This window comes from Artibeus jamaicensis, unplaced genomic scaffold, assembly GCF_021234435.1.
Source record: "Artibeus jamaicensis isolate MK-2021 breed Jamaican fruit bat unplaced genomic scaffold, CSHL_Jam_final contig_447, whole genome shotgun sequence".
Lineage (NCBI taxonomy): Eukaryota > Metazoa > Chordata > Mammalia > Chiroptera > Phyllostomidae > Artibeus > Artibeus jamaicensis.
In genome coordinates, this window is record NW_026521834.1 from 1,538,597 (window position 1) to 1,555,351 (window position 16,755).

A 16,755-nucleotide genomic window follows, 5' to 3' on the forward strand; every position below is an offset into this window, starting at 1 on the left:
AGACTGTGATAACAAATACAACTCATAAACACTACCCCAACAGGGTCAAGTTGGGCAAAAAGACTACCTGTCCAACCTCCACCCCCTAACCCGTGCCCTGCCAGACCCACCTGCCATTGGTGGCTGAAACAACAGTGTTCCCTAATGGTTGCTGGCAGGACCACAGCTTAAAGAAAAAAGAGTGGAGGAGGTTGCTCTCTCCTCCTTTGTGTTGGTGGTCTCAGGTGTCCAGCAGGGTGGAGGGAAGAAATACTCCACAAAAAGCCCCAGATCTGAGACCCACCCACCCACACAGAGCACACAGGCACCCCTGCACTTGCACAGACCCAGAGGGCAGCAGTGGGTTCAAGCCCTCTCCTCATCACCCATGCCCCTTTAACTTCTACTGTGCTGGGCAGCACTCTCAGGAAGTGCTGATCATCTAAATATAGAGACTTAAAGAAGGGATTGGGTATAGAATGAAACAGCATCAGAAGAACTCTGTTTTCTATCTCCAAAGCTGAGGAGGTAGTGGCTCTCCAAGAAGAATTTTTTGGAGAAGGATGTAGAGATGCTAAAAATGCAAATTCTATTGCCCCCCAAATCCTAGAGAATAAGTGGATTAAACAAGATAGCAAGAGAGGTTGAATTCAGAAGGGACTTCCCAACTATACACTGAAGTTTTGTGGAGGGAAGGAGTGTCTCCTCTTTCAGAGACAGCTGAAAACAGACAATAGGTTCATCTGGGGAAGGAGTGCTGCAACTTACCACAGAGGCCAAAAGGGAAACACAGTGATTAAGATCCTGGAAACATCCTTCATGATTTCCTCCTCTCTCCCAGATTCAGACAGAACTCTGGGAGGATAGGGATAACCCTCAGCTGGCTAGGAAGGGAACAGAATGGAGTGGAGGCAGATTAGCATAAAAGAACCCTTGGAACTGTCCATCCCTTGGAACTGTCCCTGTATCCTTGTGACAAGTCCTTCACCTGGGCAAGGGGAATCTGAAGGCTATGGGTCTCATGTCTTACCTCCTCCAAGTTCAAAACCAACTTATGCATATTTGTGCGTGTAGAGAGGTCAGTCAGGTGGGAGTCCTCCAGAGACACCTGGAACTCTCTGGGATAGATGAGGTCTGAGGTTAGAGGAGCCATGCCACTGAGCCAAGCCTCAGTGGAGGTGGATGAATTGAGGTGCTCAAAGTTCCTGTGCAGCTCAGCTCTGCTGACAAAGCAGAGGCTGCAGCCAAGGTGGTTCCTGGTTGTCACCATATGGGGAAGAAGAGCAGGGTAGGAGGGCACAAGAGGTCGGCATCCTGCTCTTAGATCAGCTCCACAACACTGTGCTCCTTCCAGATCTGGGGAGCTTGGATGTCAGGGCACCAGATCTTAGATGTCCAGCCAGGAGTGACCATGAGGTAGAAACTATGGAAGTTCCTCCTGGTCCATAAGTTGTTTGCCTTTGTCTACAGTCTTCTGTTGGTGGTTAGAACAAGGGAGATGTTAGTACCTGGCCATAGCCCACAGCAAAGTACTTCTTTCTTTCTGCTAGAGGTTCCTACACACAACCCCTTGGGACAATACTGCCTGACCCAGGAGCAAGAAGAGGAGTTTTTGTTTCCTCCCATCTCTCTGGGGCTGGAGGACCATATGCTGGCACCTCCTGCCCATCCTGTCTTTACTCAGGTGTCAGAGCCCTCTGAGCTTCTGGTTGTCTACAATGAATAGGAGCCTTCAGGTTCACCTGTCAAAAGGAGCCACTAGAGAGTGTACACTAGGGTGACCTCCCTGAGTGTCATCCATCCCTGAAGAAGATGGGGAAGTGACATTGAACATGTAACAGATTAGGAATCCAGATTGGTAAGATTAGGATTGAGTCAGAGTAAAGGGTACCAGGTGAGGTCCTAGTTGGGCAGAGGGGAGGGTACTTGGTGAGGTCAGGAGCTTGAGATCAACTCCTCAGCTACCCCAGTGCTGACTGAAGTCAGGCGCTCAAAGGGGCTATATGACTAAAAGTTTTGATGTCTTGCTATTGAAAGGAGGTTTTAAGGGCCGTGGACAGGCATTCAGAACAGGTGTGGTGAAGGGTGTGGTGAGCACAGGGCCTGGATATATAGATTACCCTAATTCAGGGTTATTTGCACTTCTCTAAAGCTAGGAGATATAGCCACCTGCACAGTATCTTGGCTGACTGAGCAGATATTCCAACCTTAGCTTAGATATGCCCTTCATTTGGTTCTTGGGAAGGCAGGACATCTGAAGAGTTTGGCCTCTTGGACAGTGCAGGCCAGGAGATCCTCTTACTCTCAGGATAAAGATGTTGACTAAAACCCTAGGACAAAAATAGGAGGGCTTCAGACATCCAGCCAAGATGGAGGCATAGGTAGATATGCGTTGCTTCCCCACACAACCAAAAGGACAATAACAAGTTTAAAAACAAAAAAACAACCAGAACTTCCAGAAAATAGAACTGTATGGAAGCCCAGCAACCAAGGAGTTAAATATGAAACATTCATCCAGACCATTAGGAGGGGCAGAGATGGGAATCCAGAGGAGAGGATGCACAGCAAGGTGGCAGCTGGCAGCCCCACATTTGCATGCAGATAAACCAGGAGGAACAACTGGGGAGTGAGACAGATCATGCAACTCAGGGTTCCAGCATGAGAAAATAAAGCCTCAAAACCTCTGGCTGTAAAAACATCTGGGAGTTGTGGCAGCAGGAGAAACTCCCAGTCTCATAGCAGAGTTCACTAGGAAGACCCACAGGGTCCTAGAACATACACAAAACCATCCACCTGGGAATCAGCACCAGAAGGGCCCAATTTTTGTGGGTAGCAGGGGAAGTGATTGAAGGCAGGGCAAGAGCTGAGCAAGCCTGCATGTTCCATCTCTGACCCTTCCACCACATACAGTGCCACATCACCCAAAGTGGGTTACCTTGCACTGAGGAATACCTAAGGCTCCACCCCTTACAACATAACAGGAGAGCTGAAGCAAAGAAATAAGTCTCAAATGAAAGAACAGATCAAAGCTCCAAAAATAGAACTAAGAGACTAGGAGATAGCCAACTTATCAGGTGCAGAGTCCAAAACACTGGTAACAGGATGCTCACAGAAAGGATTGAGTATGGACACAAAATAGAGGAAAAAGTGAAGGTGATACAAAGTGAAATAAAGAAAACATACACAGAATCAACAGTGATGGGAAAGAAACTGAGACTTAAATCAACAATATAGAACAAAAGGGAGAAATAAACATTCAACCGAAGAAATAACCATTCAAAAAAAGGACTTCCGGCCAAGATAGAGGCGTACATGGAAATACTGTACCTCCTTGCACAACCAAATTTAAGGAAAACAAAGATTTAAGAACAAAAAACACAACCAAAATAGACAGAAAATTGAACTGTATGGAAGTCTGACAACGAACCATTCATCCAGACTGGTAAGAGGGGCGGAGTTGGCAGCTGGCGGAGAGGGGTCTCGACAGAGAAAAGCGGTGGTTGGCAGACCCCAATGTGCAGGGGGTGCAGAGCTAGCAGACCCTGGGTGCAGGAGGGAAACGAGCAGACCCAGTGAGGCACGCAAAGTGGTTGGTTGACTGCAGACACACATTCACGTGCAGATAACCAAGGCAAAAACGGGCAGTGAGACAGACCACACAATCCAGGGCCCCAGCGCTGGGAAATAAAGCCTGAAAGCACCAGTTGAAAAAACTTTCAGGGGTTGAGGTGCCAGGAGAGGCTCCCAGCCTCACGGGAGAGTTTGTTGGGGAGACCCACAGGGTCCTAGAATGTACACAAGCCCACCCACCCAGGAACCAGCACCAGAAGGGCCCAATTTGCTTGTGAAAAGTGGCAGAGGGGACCAAAATCTGAGAGAGAACAAAACAAACACCATTGTTCCCTCTGATTCCGCCCCCACATACAGTGTCACAACCCAGCAACCTGGGTAGCCCTGCCCTGGCGAACACCTAGGCTCTGCCCCTCATACATAACAGGTGTGATCAGACCAAAAAAATATGGCTCAAACAGAAGAACAAATCAAAGCCCCAGAGCCAATACTTCTAAATGACAAAGAGATAGCAAACCTATCGGAAGCACAGTTCAAAACACTGGTGATAAGGATGCTCACAGAACTGGTTGATTTTGGTTGCAAATTAGATGAAAAAATGAAGGCTACACTAAGAGAAATAAAGCAAAATGCACAGGGAACCAATAGTGATGGAAAGGAAACTGGGACTCAAATCAATGGAGTGGACCAGAAGGAAGAAAGAAACATCCAACCAGAAAAGAATGAAGAAACAAAAATTCAAAAAAATGAGGAGAGGCTTAGGAACCTCCAGAACATCTTTAAATGTTCCAACATCCGTATTATAGGGGTACCAGAAGGGGAAGAGGAACAGCCACGAGTGGAAAACTTATTTGAACAAATAATAAAGGAGAACTTCCCCAATCTGGCAAAGGAAATAGACTTCCAGGAAATCCAGGAAGCTCAGTCCCAAAGAAGTTGGACCCAACAAGTAACACACCAAGCCACATCATCATTACATTAGCCAAGATTCAAATGAAGGAGAGAATCCTAGAAGCAGCAAAAGAGAAGGGGACAGTCACCTACAAAGGAGTTCCCATCAGACTGTCAGCTGATTTCTCAAAAGAGACCTTACAGGCAAGAAGGGGTTGGAAAGAAGTATTCCAAGTCATGAAATCCAAAGACCTACATCCAAGATTGTTCTGTCCAGCAAAGCTTTCATTTAGAATGGAAGGGCAGATAAAGTGCTTCCCAGATAAGGTCAAGTTCAAGGAGTTCATCATCACCAAGCCCTTATTATATGAAATGTTAAAGGGACTTATCTAAGAAAAAGAAGATAAAAAATATATGGGGGGCTGGGCTGGGATGGGAGTAAAAAACAAAACTGCACTTGAACAATAATTTTAAAATTTTTTTTAAAGATTAAAAATATGTACAGTGAAAGGACAGCAAACTCACAGTTACTAACAACCACACCTAAAACAAAAGCAATCTAAGTGGACAGCTAGATCAGGAGTGGAACTATAGAAATGGAGATCACATGGAGGGTTAGCAACAGGGGAATGGGAGGAGGACAAGCAGGGAGAAGGTACAGAGAATGAGTAGTATAAATGGTAGGTAGAAAATAGACAGGGCAAGGGCAAGAATAGTATGGGAAATGTAGAAGCTAAAGAAGTTATGACACATGGACATGAACTAAAGGGGGGAATGGGGGAAGGGGATGTGCAAGATGGAGGGGAATGAAGGGGGAAATGGGACAACCGTAATGGCATAATTAATAAAATATATATTTTAAAAGTGTGCATTTTACATGGCAAAATACGGTAGTGTGTTCTGTCATATACAACCATGGGTTAGTGTCAGCAGTGCCCTGAGGAAATCAGAAATCATGCTCGGTGTTTTCACAGAGAGTACTGAATTTAAGGGACCAGCTTTACTGATGGGTGAGAGCTGAAAAACACAAGAGGAACACGAGGTCACAGAGAGATCACTGCAGGGAGAAGCTCCCACCCTTAGACTGGAAGAACACATGGGTGAGTTTGGGGTTATTGGCATCTAGATACTCAGAAGAGGGCCCCTGTGGAGGTGGGGCCTGAGTCTGGGAGGAGGTAGTGTTGCCTAACTGGTGCTGGAGTGACTTGCAGGGAAGCAAACAGGAACAGGCGAGCCCTTCCTGTCCCCTCATCACCAACCTCCCTGTTGGTGGAACATAATGGAGAGCCTGCTGGAAGTGTGTAGTTCGCAGAGTTTCATCCCCAGTTCCATCACAAAGCAGAGTCCAGAAGGGAGGGTTATAGCTGAGAGAAAACAGGCAAGTGAGTGTCCATTGCCAATGATAGTTATTATTTATCAAGATTATTATCCTCAAAATGCACTGAGCACTTTCTACATGCCTACACTTGACATACACTTTAACATACAGAACAACCTGGTGGGCTTCATGCTATCACCAGCACTTTACATGTGAGGAGACTAAGCATTAAGGAAGTGAAAGAATTTGCCAAAGTCTCAGAAGTAATAAATGATGGAGCTGAGATTCAAAGTTAGATCTGTCCATGCTTTGTCCTCTATGTCTTGCTGCCTGCAAGATGCCCACAGTGAACTCAGAATTTCTGGAGAGGGGTGGACATGAGACCTGTGGGCAGAGATGCCAGCCTGTGCAATTGTCTGGTCCCAGCACCAAACCACCTTTAGCACGTCATAATGTGTTGAGCGCTCGCTCACAGCAGACCCACAGTAGGTGGCTGAGTCCTAAAAGTGGGACTCTGCCCTGGAGGAGCAGATGGTGTACTGGGCTCACAAGCACACAGAGAACTGCAGTCCACCATGAGCCCTCAGAGAGCTGTGCTGGAGCCGGTGCCAGAGAGCACCAAAAGCAAGGCAGGTCTCACCACTTCCCTGATGAAAGCCCCTCAGTGGCTCCCCAGTGCCAACCAGCTAAAGCACAAGTTCCCAGGCAGGCTGACCTCTCAGCCTCAGCTCTCCAACTCTCTGCCCTTCACATCCACGCCACCCCCAAAGGCCACTGCAGCTCTAAGCCTCCACGCCACTGCTCGCTTTGCTCCTTCCACACAGAACATCCTCCATTTTCCTCCACCCCTGCCCTACATTTATCCTGAGGATCACCTGCTCCCTTTAAACCAGCTCTCTCAGGTATTACCTCCTCTCTGAAACCTTTCTGACCTCTCTTGCCCATACACCCTTACCCCAGGTATATGGCCCTCTCCTTTCTACAGTCCCTGGACTCTATGCTTCTAGTTTAGCTACTGTCATTCTGAATTATCTGGATTTATTTACCTATCTACCTCCCCTGCCCTTGTGTCTCATTTATCTTTCTAGCCCTTGAAACTACCACCACTCCAGCACATGATAAGTTCTCAATAGATGCTCAATGAATTAATAACAAACCAGCCAGCAGCAGAGAGTGCAAAGAGGAAAAAAAATACTGCCGTTGGAGCCAGATCTGAGCTGAATCTTAGTTAAATGTACTTACTAGTCTGCTCGAGCAAATTATAGATTTACTTCTCCTAGCCTCAGATTAGCTCACCTGTCAAATGGAAAGCCCACTGCACACCTCACAGCACAATGCCTAACCCAAGGTATCTGCAGGCCTACCCGCCTCCTCCTTCAGATGGCTGCAGGTGATATTCAGACCATACACGAGGACCTCCACCCTTAGGGAGGCACCAAGAAATCTGAAGCACTGACTGCCATGGCTCCTTCTCCGCCACAGTCTACATGCTGGACCATGCTGGAGGAGGGAGTGGGAACCTTAAATCCCCCCACCCTCTCTAGATCTGGAATCCCAGCCCCCAGAGTCTATGAGACCTTGAACTGCCTTGAATGCCTTCTTGTCCTGACCCCTACATTCCTTGGTGCCTTTGATACCCTTAGCTTCATAGTTTCCTTAGAATATCTGGCACTTCCTTGGGTTCTCTGGGGTCCCTTGAGACAACCAGGATCTTCCACACTTCTCCACTAGTCTCCCTTCCTGATCACCTCCCAGCAGTCGTGGAACCTGACTCTCGGGTCACCAAGAACTCTCTGCAGTCTCTGTGGACTCACGGCCTCCCATGTTCTTCTCACAATCCCTCTCCACCTGCTCTGGATGCTGCCAGCTCTGTCCTGGCACCAGCTGGACACAAGGCTATCTGGCTGCTTGGCACAGGGACTCCAGCTGCTGCAGGGTTCCTCCTGCAGACCTCTTGTTGCAGCCACTCCAGCCAGCTCTTTCCTTTGCCGTGTTGCGATGCACTCTAACAGCAAACTCAGCCTTAGGAAACTTCTAGCAGTTCACATGCTCCTGAAGTGCCCACAGCAGGGGAGAGAAGGAGAGCAGTGGAGATAGCAAACTGATCCAATCATGTGCGCTCTTCACATAACCCCACGTCTTGCCCCAGGCTGTCCCCAAACCTAGGTGGCTTCTTATCAAGGTTCCACACAGCTGTACCCAAACTTTTCTCAGCCTCCTCCCTCCCATCGCCCATCAGAAGAGAACTCTCTCAGCTGCAGCCTTGGGGAATACCATGGCTCCAGGCACGACTGCCTTGAATCGCTGGATCTCCTGTGGTCCTACCTGCCTTTGAGTCTGAGCTCCATGAGGGGAGAGGCTTTGACACTTTGTGTAGGGACTGAATTGTGTCTCCTCACTACGTGTATGTTAAAGCCCTAACCCCCCAGTGTGGCTGTATTTAGAGACAGGAGTAATTAAGGTGAAATGAGATAATAAAGGTGGGGCCCAACATGGATAGGACTGGTGTCCTTATAAAAAGAGAGAGAGACCAGAAACACCCATGCTCCCCTACTCCAGCACAGTGGAAAGGCCAGGTGAGGACACAGCAAGAAGGCAGCCATCCACAAGCCAGGAAGAGAGCTCTCACCAGAACCCAACCATGTTGGCACCTTGATCTTGGAATTCCAAACCTCCAGAACTGTGAGAAAATAAATGTCTATAGTTTATGCTACATGGCCTGTGGTATTTTGTTATGGCAGCTCAAACTCATATCTGGGAACTCAAGAAAAGGGTTCTGGGAGGGGACACCAGCAGACAAGCCACCTCACACGTACTCCTCTGGAACCCTTCCTGTTATCAGCCCAGCAGCATGAATGGTGGTGGAGGGTGGGACTGGACCCTGGCCTTCCCAACCCAGCAAGAGGGAAGACCTGAGGTCTGCCCCTTGCCCCAGCCATGAAAAGACAGTGGTTAAACATGCCTCTCACTGTCCCAGGAGCTTGTAGGAAAGAAGGGAACAAAATACCTGAACTCCTTCTTCATATTAGACAGACGCTCTGCTGGGCTCAACATCCATTCATTTCTGGAATCCCACAAATCCTTCCACAGAGCTGTTCTTCCGCATTTCCCAGGTGAAGCACCTGAAGCTTGGAGTGATCGAGTAATTACCCACATGACCTTGACATAAGGTGGAAGTAGATGAAATATAGATAAAGGTGAGAAACAATCATAGCTTTAGAGGCTCAGGCTCTTCAGGGGCATTTCTCTGATGAAATGTAGAGGCAAAGATGAGATTCCTGGCAGGCTCATAGCCTGGTCTGTGTTTGGACAGAGCTGTTGTGGGAGAGGTCAGCTATACCCGGGTCTAAGAGAACCAACGCGTCACTTGCCAGTGCTGCTGGCCTGGGCCAATGCCCCCAACAGAGAGAGCGAGTGATTCCATTTTAAAGGTGAAAAGTGTTTCTGTTGCAATTATCTCAAAGTGTATCAAAGCAGTGAGCTGTGCAAAGCATAATTCCAGCCACATGGAGCATCACAGAGCAAAGCCCTGGCATCTGATGTGGCTGCACTGAAGTGGCTCCTGCCTCCTGGTGATCGGTTAAATGGCAGGTTATTGAGAAGGTGGCAATCAGGTGTGAGGGAGTGGGGATTACTTAATACCAAACAGTGCTAACTCTCATGGTGTCTTCCTTCTTTGAGGGGGATAAAAAGAAAGGGTCCATATCTGGGGTCCTCTGTGTCCAAAAGCCAGAATCCTGAGGTGGAGATGACCAGGATTCTGGAATTCTCTGCAGAATCTGGACTGGGTTTTCAGACTTCCGGGCTGGAGGGTTCTGTGTAGCCCCTCCACACCCATCCTGTCTGCCTTTTTTCTGTTTCCTTCTTCTCCAACACCCTACAGCCTGGCTCTACCCCACTCCAGGCCTGGGCCAGCCCTCCCTACTTCCCAGAGCAAGGGAGTCATAGCTGCAGGAGGCTGTACGTGAAATCGCCATGACGTGGCTGGCCTGGGAGAGCAGGCTGCACCTGCAGGAGCTGACCAGGGAGCCCACTGGTCCCAAGGAGGCTCTCAGGCTGAGATCCGCAGACTGGCTTGTGACTGTACCCAGTGCTCCAGGCCACTGCACCTGTGTCCCAGACTTTGAAGGCCTGGCTTGTTCTTTCCTGATCAGTGGGTTAAAGTGTCTGACATGTCCTCAAGAGAGGCGTTTCAAAGCAGCGTCTAATACCCTGTGTTATTATCTTCATAACCTATAGCACAACCCAAAATTATGTTTCTTATTTGTCCACAAGTTTCTTTCTCTCTCCCCCATGAGAATGAACACCCCAGAGAATGAGGGCCACGCATGTCCTTGCAGCTGCATCCGTTGTGCCAGGCTGCTGACATCTTGTGGGAAAACTTACCTCTGTGGAATGGACCCACTGCATGGTCCCCCATTTCTTTTTTCCTTTTCTTTTTTTGAATAAACTTTTTGTAATTGATTTTAGAGAAGGAAGAGAGAGAGAAACATCGACGTGAGAGAGAAACATTGATCAGCTGCCTCCCGAATGAATGCACTCTGACCAGAAATTGAACCTGCAAATTTTGGTGTATGGAATGACGCTCCAACCCACTGAGCAACCTGGTCAGAGCAGCCTGCCATTTCTTATTATTACTCTACTGATATATAAGTAAAATGATGATACTGAGTACAAGAGCCTTTGCCAGTTGATGAAGCATTGCTACATAAAATGGCTCGACCTGGCTTATCTCCATTTTACAGATGAGGAAACAGAGGCTGAGAGGGCCAATGAGATTTGCACCAGGTAACAGGGTCCATAAGTGGCAGAGCAGGGGCTCAAATAGATGCCAACTCCCATTTTCTTTCCACAGTCACATAATCTCCTCTTCTTGTGACACTCTCATCCACACAGGTGCCCAGAGCATCTGTGGGCAGATGCAGGTGTGATGTGGAAGAAAGCATCTGTCACAAGACCATGTACGTGAGGAGATGTGCATGGAATGAGAGTGGCCTGTGAGAGAGACACATACAACGTGAAGAAGGGGACGGGGAGAGACATCAACACAGAGACGACTCTGCCTACAACGGCTGGTTTTTCTTTTCCCTAAAACCTTTCTTTTATCCTTTTAAAAAATTTTCTCAATAGCCCTGACTGGTGTGGCTCAATTGGTTGAACGTCATCCTGCAAACCAAAAAGTTGCTGGTTCAATTCTCGGTCAGGGCACATGCCTGGGTTGTGGACCAGGTCAGAGTGCATACAAAAGGCAACTGATCAGTGAGTCTCTCTCACATCGATGTTTTTCTCTTCCTCTTTCTCTCTCCATTCCCCTGTCTCTAAATATAAATAAAGTATTTAAAATAAATAAATAAATAAATAAATAAATAAATAAAATTTTCTCAACATGTCAATACATAGTTGTTGGGCACCTCCCACATGCCAACATTTTGCCAGCCACTGGGAATGTAACATAAATAAGAGACACTTTTTACCTAGGAGTGGAAAAGAATGAAGAAAAAACTGAAAAACTTGTCCCTTCTGCCACTGATTCACTGCTCAAGTCTATCAGTTGCTCTTGGAGCCCACTGTGCCATATTATTAACCAAGCAAGTGATCTAATTTATCAATATCAATATCAATACTAATACTATATTTGCAAAGGACTTTACAATTTTCAAAAAATGAATATATTATTACAGTATATATTATTTAAACAGGTTTTTTTCATACCGTCATAACAACAAAGAACACTTATATGAGCCTGGCTCATCATAAATTCATGTACTAGTTCTGTTCCAAAGCTGTGAGTTTAGAAGCCCAGCCAGATCCATTCACACCTATGGAAAAAAGAAGTTGTTGGGTTCAGAATCAAGGGCTGACCATTTCTAGCCACGGCACCTCACTTCTACTGAACTTATTTGGTTATCTGTTCCTTTTCAAGAAGAAGTTAGAGGCACTAAAATGTTTACATGCCACAGCTATTTCTTTTCACCCAGATGTGAACTCTAAAAGAACAGGTTGCTGTGTTTTTATTTACTTTTGCATGCCTAGTCCCTGGCATGTTTGGTATAGTAGTGGCATAGGATTGATGTTGACTAAGTAGATGCAAGAAGAATAATTATAAAGTAATGCCTTTGGTTCTGCAAATGCCTGGAGCTGCTCAGAGAAAAGGGGCCACATGAGATCTGAAACATTACTGCTCTTTTCAGTAGCACTGTGGGAGTATGTCAAAGTGTTCACAAGGTCAGCAAAGCACATGCAAAGAACAGTGGTTCTGCCCTGGCCAGTGTGGCTCAGTTGGTTGGGTGTCATCATGTGCACCAGTCACCAGTTCAATTCCACATCAGGGCACACACCTAGGTTGTAAGTTTGATCCTCAGTTGGGGTGCATTACAAGAGGCAATTGATCAACCTTTCCCACTCACATCAATGTTTCTCTCTCAGTTTGTTTCTGCCCCTGCTCTTCCAGCTCCTTCCCCTCTCTCTAAAGATCAGTGCACAAATCTTTGGGTGAGGAAAAAAACAGTGGTTCTGCAAACAAGTCTATGTTTGGGGTTGCAATTGCTGCAAAGCATAACAGGTTACTAGGAGTATAGAGTTTTGGGTGGTGGTTAGAAAAGTTTCTCGGATTCTGATTTTATTTTTATTATTTTTTAAAGATTTTATTTATTTATCTTTAGAGGGGAAGGGAAGGAGAGAAGGAGAGAAACATCAATGTATGGTTGCCTCTCCTGTGTCCCCTGCCGGGACCTGGCCTACAACCCAGGCATATGCCCTGACTGGGAATCAAACCACGATACTCTGGTTCACAGGCCCTCGCTCAATGCACTGAGCTACACCAGCCAGGGTTGGATTCTGATTTTTTATAGTATGAATGTACAGGTCTTCTCAGGGAAATTCAACAGGGTTCTTTTGTCTTAGTGACAGTCAAAATCTTTGAAAGTCCTGCTCCTTTTGTGCTCCACTCAGTTGTCTAACATGAAACTATTAGGTGGGAAAGCAGTTAAGTAGTGCCCACCTGTCCATGTGGGGTTATGTCCCTGATTCAGTATTGGCTACTAGTTCTCAAATCTTCAGATCCCAATATTTGAGTCAGATCGCCTTGTTCTGATGCCCACTTACTGACATATGACCTTGAGCAAGTTGTTTAATCTCCCAAGTTTTCAGATTCACTGCCTGTGAAGTGGGAATGGTAATAAGAATCACTGTCATTGGCCTGTTATCAGGGTGTATGAGTACCTGCAAAGCACTTAGCACAGGCTCTCCTTACCCACAGAGCCTAGAAGTCCTAAGATGGAAGCACCCGCTTGGTTCAGATTAATTTTCTCACTGTGTGACTAAAGCTAAGTCCCTTTACCTTGATCTCAGTTTTCCCACCTATGAAGTGGTGCCAGGTAATCCTCAAATAACACAATGCCAGCCCTTAGCAGTTATTTATAAAATAATAACTGCTGCCCTGGCTGGTGTAGCTCAGTGGATTGAGTGCAGGCTGTGAACCAAATGGTCACCAGGCTGATTCCCAGTAAAGGCACATGCCTGGGTTTCAGGCCATGTCCCCAGTAGGAGGCGCACAAGAGGCAATCACACATTGATGTTTCTCTCCCTCTCTTTCTCTTTCCCTCTCCCTCTCTCTAAAAATAAATAAATTTAAAAAAATTAAAAATAAATAAATTAATTAAAATCTTTATTTTTAAAAGAAATAAAATAATAACTGATTATACAAGGTAATAGTGGGCTGTTGGTAAAGTCTGGACACAGAGAACAGCATAGTAAAAACCCATCTGTTTTGTCTCCTGAAAGCAGATAGGAGGAGCAAAAATGCATAATAGCATGCATTATCTTTTCTATACTGGACAGAGCTCAGACTCCCTTGATTACCACCATGATCTCAGAAATGTTATCTATAAACCATACCTCCTTTCACTGATATGCATCCCTATGCAAATTAAACTCAATAAATAGCCTCTCTCAATTGAGAGAGAGGCTAAAACACCTTTCTCCTCTGAAAGACTGGTCAGCCTTTCTCCCAAGCAGATCATGTCTTGGTAGAATTATTCTCACCCACAGCGGCCAAGGGGAGTGCTGCAGGTGGAACTCCCCAACATCTGACAAAGAATTACATCTGAAAAATAGCAACTGGTATGCTATTAGGCCCTAATAAAAACATAGTTCCTGACCAGTGGGCACCAAGTAACCATTCAGCTTGAGCTACCCCCATAAGCTGAATCTTATCTGATCCATGAGTCATAAAGTTAGACAGGCAAAGCAGTCTTCCATTGTGTGATTGGAGTGACACCTCTGGACCAGGATGGAGCTTCTTCAGAATGTATAAGTAAATTGCATGAGCCCTGGTTGGGTAGCTCAGTTAGTTGTCTTGTCCTCTCAACAGGCCAAGATTGTGGGTTCAATCTCAGATCAGGGAACAACAAAGAATTAACTAATGAGGGCAAAGATGGAGGTGTAGGTAGATATACTTTGCCTCCTTGCACAACCAAAAGAAGGACAACAATAAATTTAAAAACAAAAAACAACCAGAACTGCCAGAAAACTGAATTATATGGAAGTTCCACAAATAAGGAGTTAAAGAAGCAATATTCATTCAGACCGTTTCTGAATAGAGGGGTGGAGATGGGCAGCTGGGGCAAAGAGGACAAGTGTCAAGGCAGTGGCTGGTAGACGGGGAAGTTCCACATTCGTGTGCAGATAAACCAGAAGGAATAACTGGGGAGTGAGGCAGACCACACAACCCAGGGTTCCAGTATGGGGAAAAAAGACTCAAAACCTCAGGCTGTAAAAACATCTGGGGGTTGCAGCAGCAGGAGAAACTCCTAGTCTCACAGGAGAGTTTTTTGGAGAGATCCACAGGGTCCTAGAACCTGCATAAACCTACTGACTTGGGAACCCACATCAGAAAGGCCCAATTTGCTTGTGGGTAGTGGGGGAAGTGACTGAAAGCCCACAGAAAGCTGAGAAAACGGCACTGTTCCCTCTCTGACCCCTCCCCCACATACAGCACTACAACACCCAAAGTGGGTTACCCTGCCCTAATGAATACCCGAGGTTGTGCCCCTTACTACGGCAGGCAGAACAGGAGAGCAGAGGCAAAGAAATATGATCCAAATGAAAGAACAGATCAAAGCTCCAAAAATAGAACTAAGCAATGAAGAGATAGCCAACCTATCAGATGCAGAGTTCAAAACACTAGTAATCAGGATGCTCACAGAAATTATTGAGTGTGGTCACAAAACTCAGGAAAAAGTGAAGGCTATGCAAAGTGAAATAAAGAAAAATATACAGACAATCTGGCCAAGATGGAGATGTAGGTGAAACACTGTACCTCCTTGCACAACCAAGTTTAAAGACAACAAAGATTTAGTAACAAAAACACAACCGAAACACAGAAAACTGAACTGTACAGAAGTCTGACAACAATGAACCATTCAGCCAGAAGGGTAAGAGGGGTGGAGTCAGCAGCTGGCAGAGCAGGGTCAGGCAAGAAAAAGTGGCCAGACCAACCCAGGAGTGCAGGCGGCAGTTGGCAGATCCCAGGTGTGGGGTGGCAACGGGTGGACCCAGTGAGGGCGCAAGGCAGCTGGCTGACTGTGGTCACACATCCGCGCACAGATAAACCAGGCGAAGGAGCAAGCCGTGAGACAGACAGCACAGGCTAGGGCCCCAGCAACAGGAATTAAAGCCTAAAAGCAGCAACTAGAAAAACTTTCGGGGTCGAGGTGCCAGGAGGAGCTCAAAGGCTCACAGAGAGTTTGTTGGAGAGACCCGTAGGGTCCTGGAGGGTGCACAAGCCCACACATCCAGGAACTAGTACCATAGGGGGGCCTAGCATAGGAACTAGCATAGGGGGCCAGTTTGCTTGTGGGAAACAGCAGAGGGGACCAAAATCCAAGAGAGAGCAGAACAAACGCCACTGCCCCTCTCTGACCCCACCCCCACATATAGGGTCACAACCCAGAAACTGGGTTGCCCCGCCCTGGTGAACATCTAAGGCTCCACCCCTCATATATAACAGGCACGAACAGACCAAAACATTATGGCTCAAGAAGAACAGCTCAAAGCCCCAGAGCCAATACTTCTAAGCGACCAAGAGATAGCCAACCTATCAGATGCACAGTTCAAAACACCGGTGATCAGGATGCTCACAGAACTGGTTGATTTTAGCCACAAAATAGAGAAACAACTGAGGCTAAACTAATTGAAATGAGGGAAATGCACAGGAAACCAATAGTAATGGAAAGGAAACTGGGACTCAAATCAAGGGAGTGGACCAGAAGGAAGAAACAAATGACCAAACAAAAATACAAACAAACAAGAATTCAAAAAAATGAGGAGAGGCTATGGAACCTCCAGGACATCTTTAAATGTTCCAACATCCAAATTATAGGGGTACCAGAAGGGGAAGAGGAACAGCCACGAGTGGAAAACTTATTTGAACAAATAATAAAGGAGAACATCCCTAATCTGGCAAAGGAAATAGACTTCCAGGATCCAGGAAGCTCAGAGAGTCCCAAAGAAGGTGAACCCAAGGAGGAACACACTAAGGCATATCATAATTACATTACCCAAGATTAAAATGGAGAGAATTCTAGAAGCAGCAAGAGATAAGGGAACAGTCACCTACAAAGGAGTTCCCATCAGACTGTCAGCTGATTTCTCAAAAGAGACCTTACAGGCAAGAAGGGGCTGGAAAGAAGTATTCCAAGTCATGAAATCCAAAGACCTACATCCAAGATTGCTCTATCCAGCAAAGCTTTCATTTAGAATGGAAGGGCAGATAAAGTCCTTCTCAGATAAGGTCAAATTTGAGGAGTTCATTATCACCAAGCCCTTATTATATGAAATGTTAAAGGGACTTATCTAAGAAAAAGAAGATTTAAAAAATATGCGGGAGGAGGAGTGGGCTGGGGTGGGAGTAAAAAACAGAAAACTGTACTTGAACAATAATTAAATATTTTTTTTAAAAGATAAAAAATATGAACAGTGAAAGGACAGCAAACTCA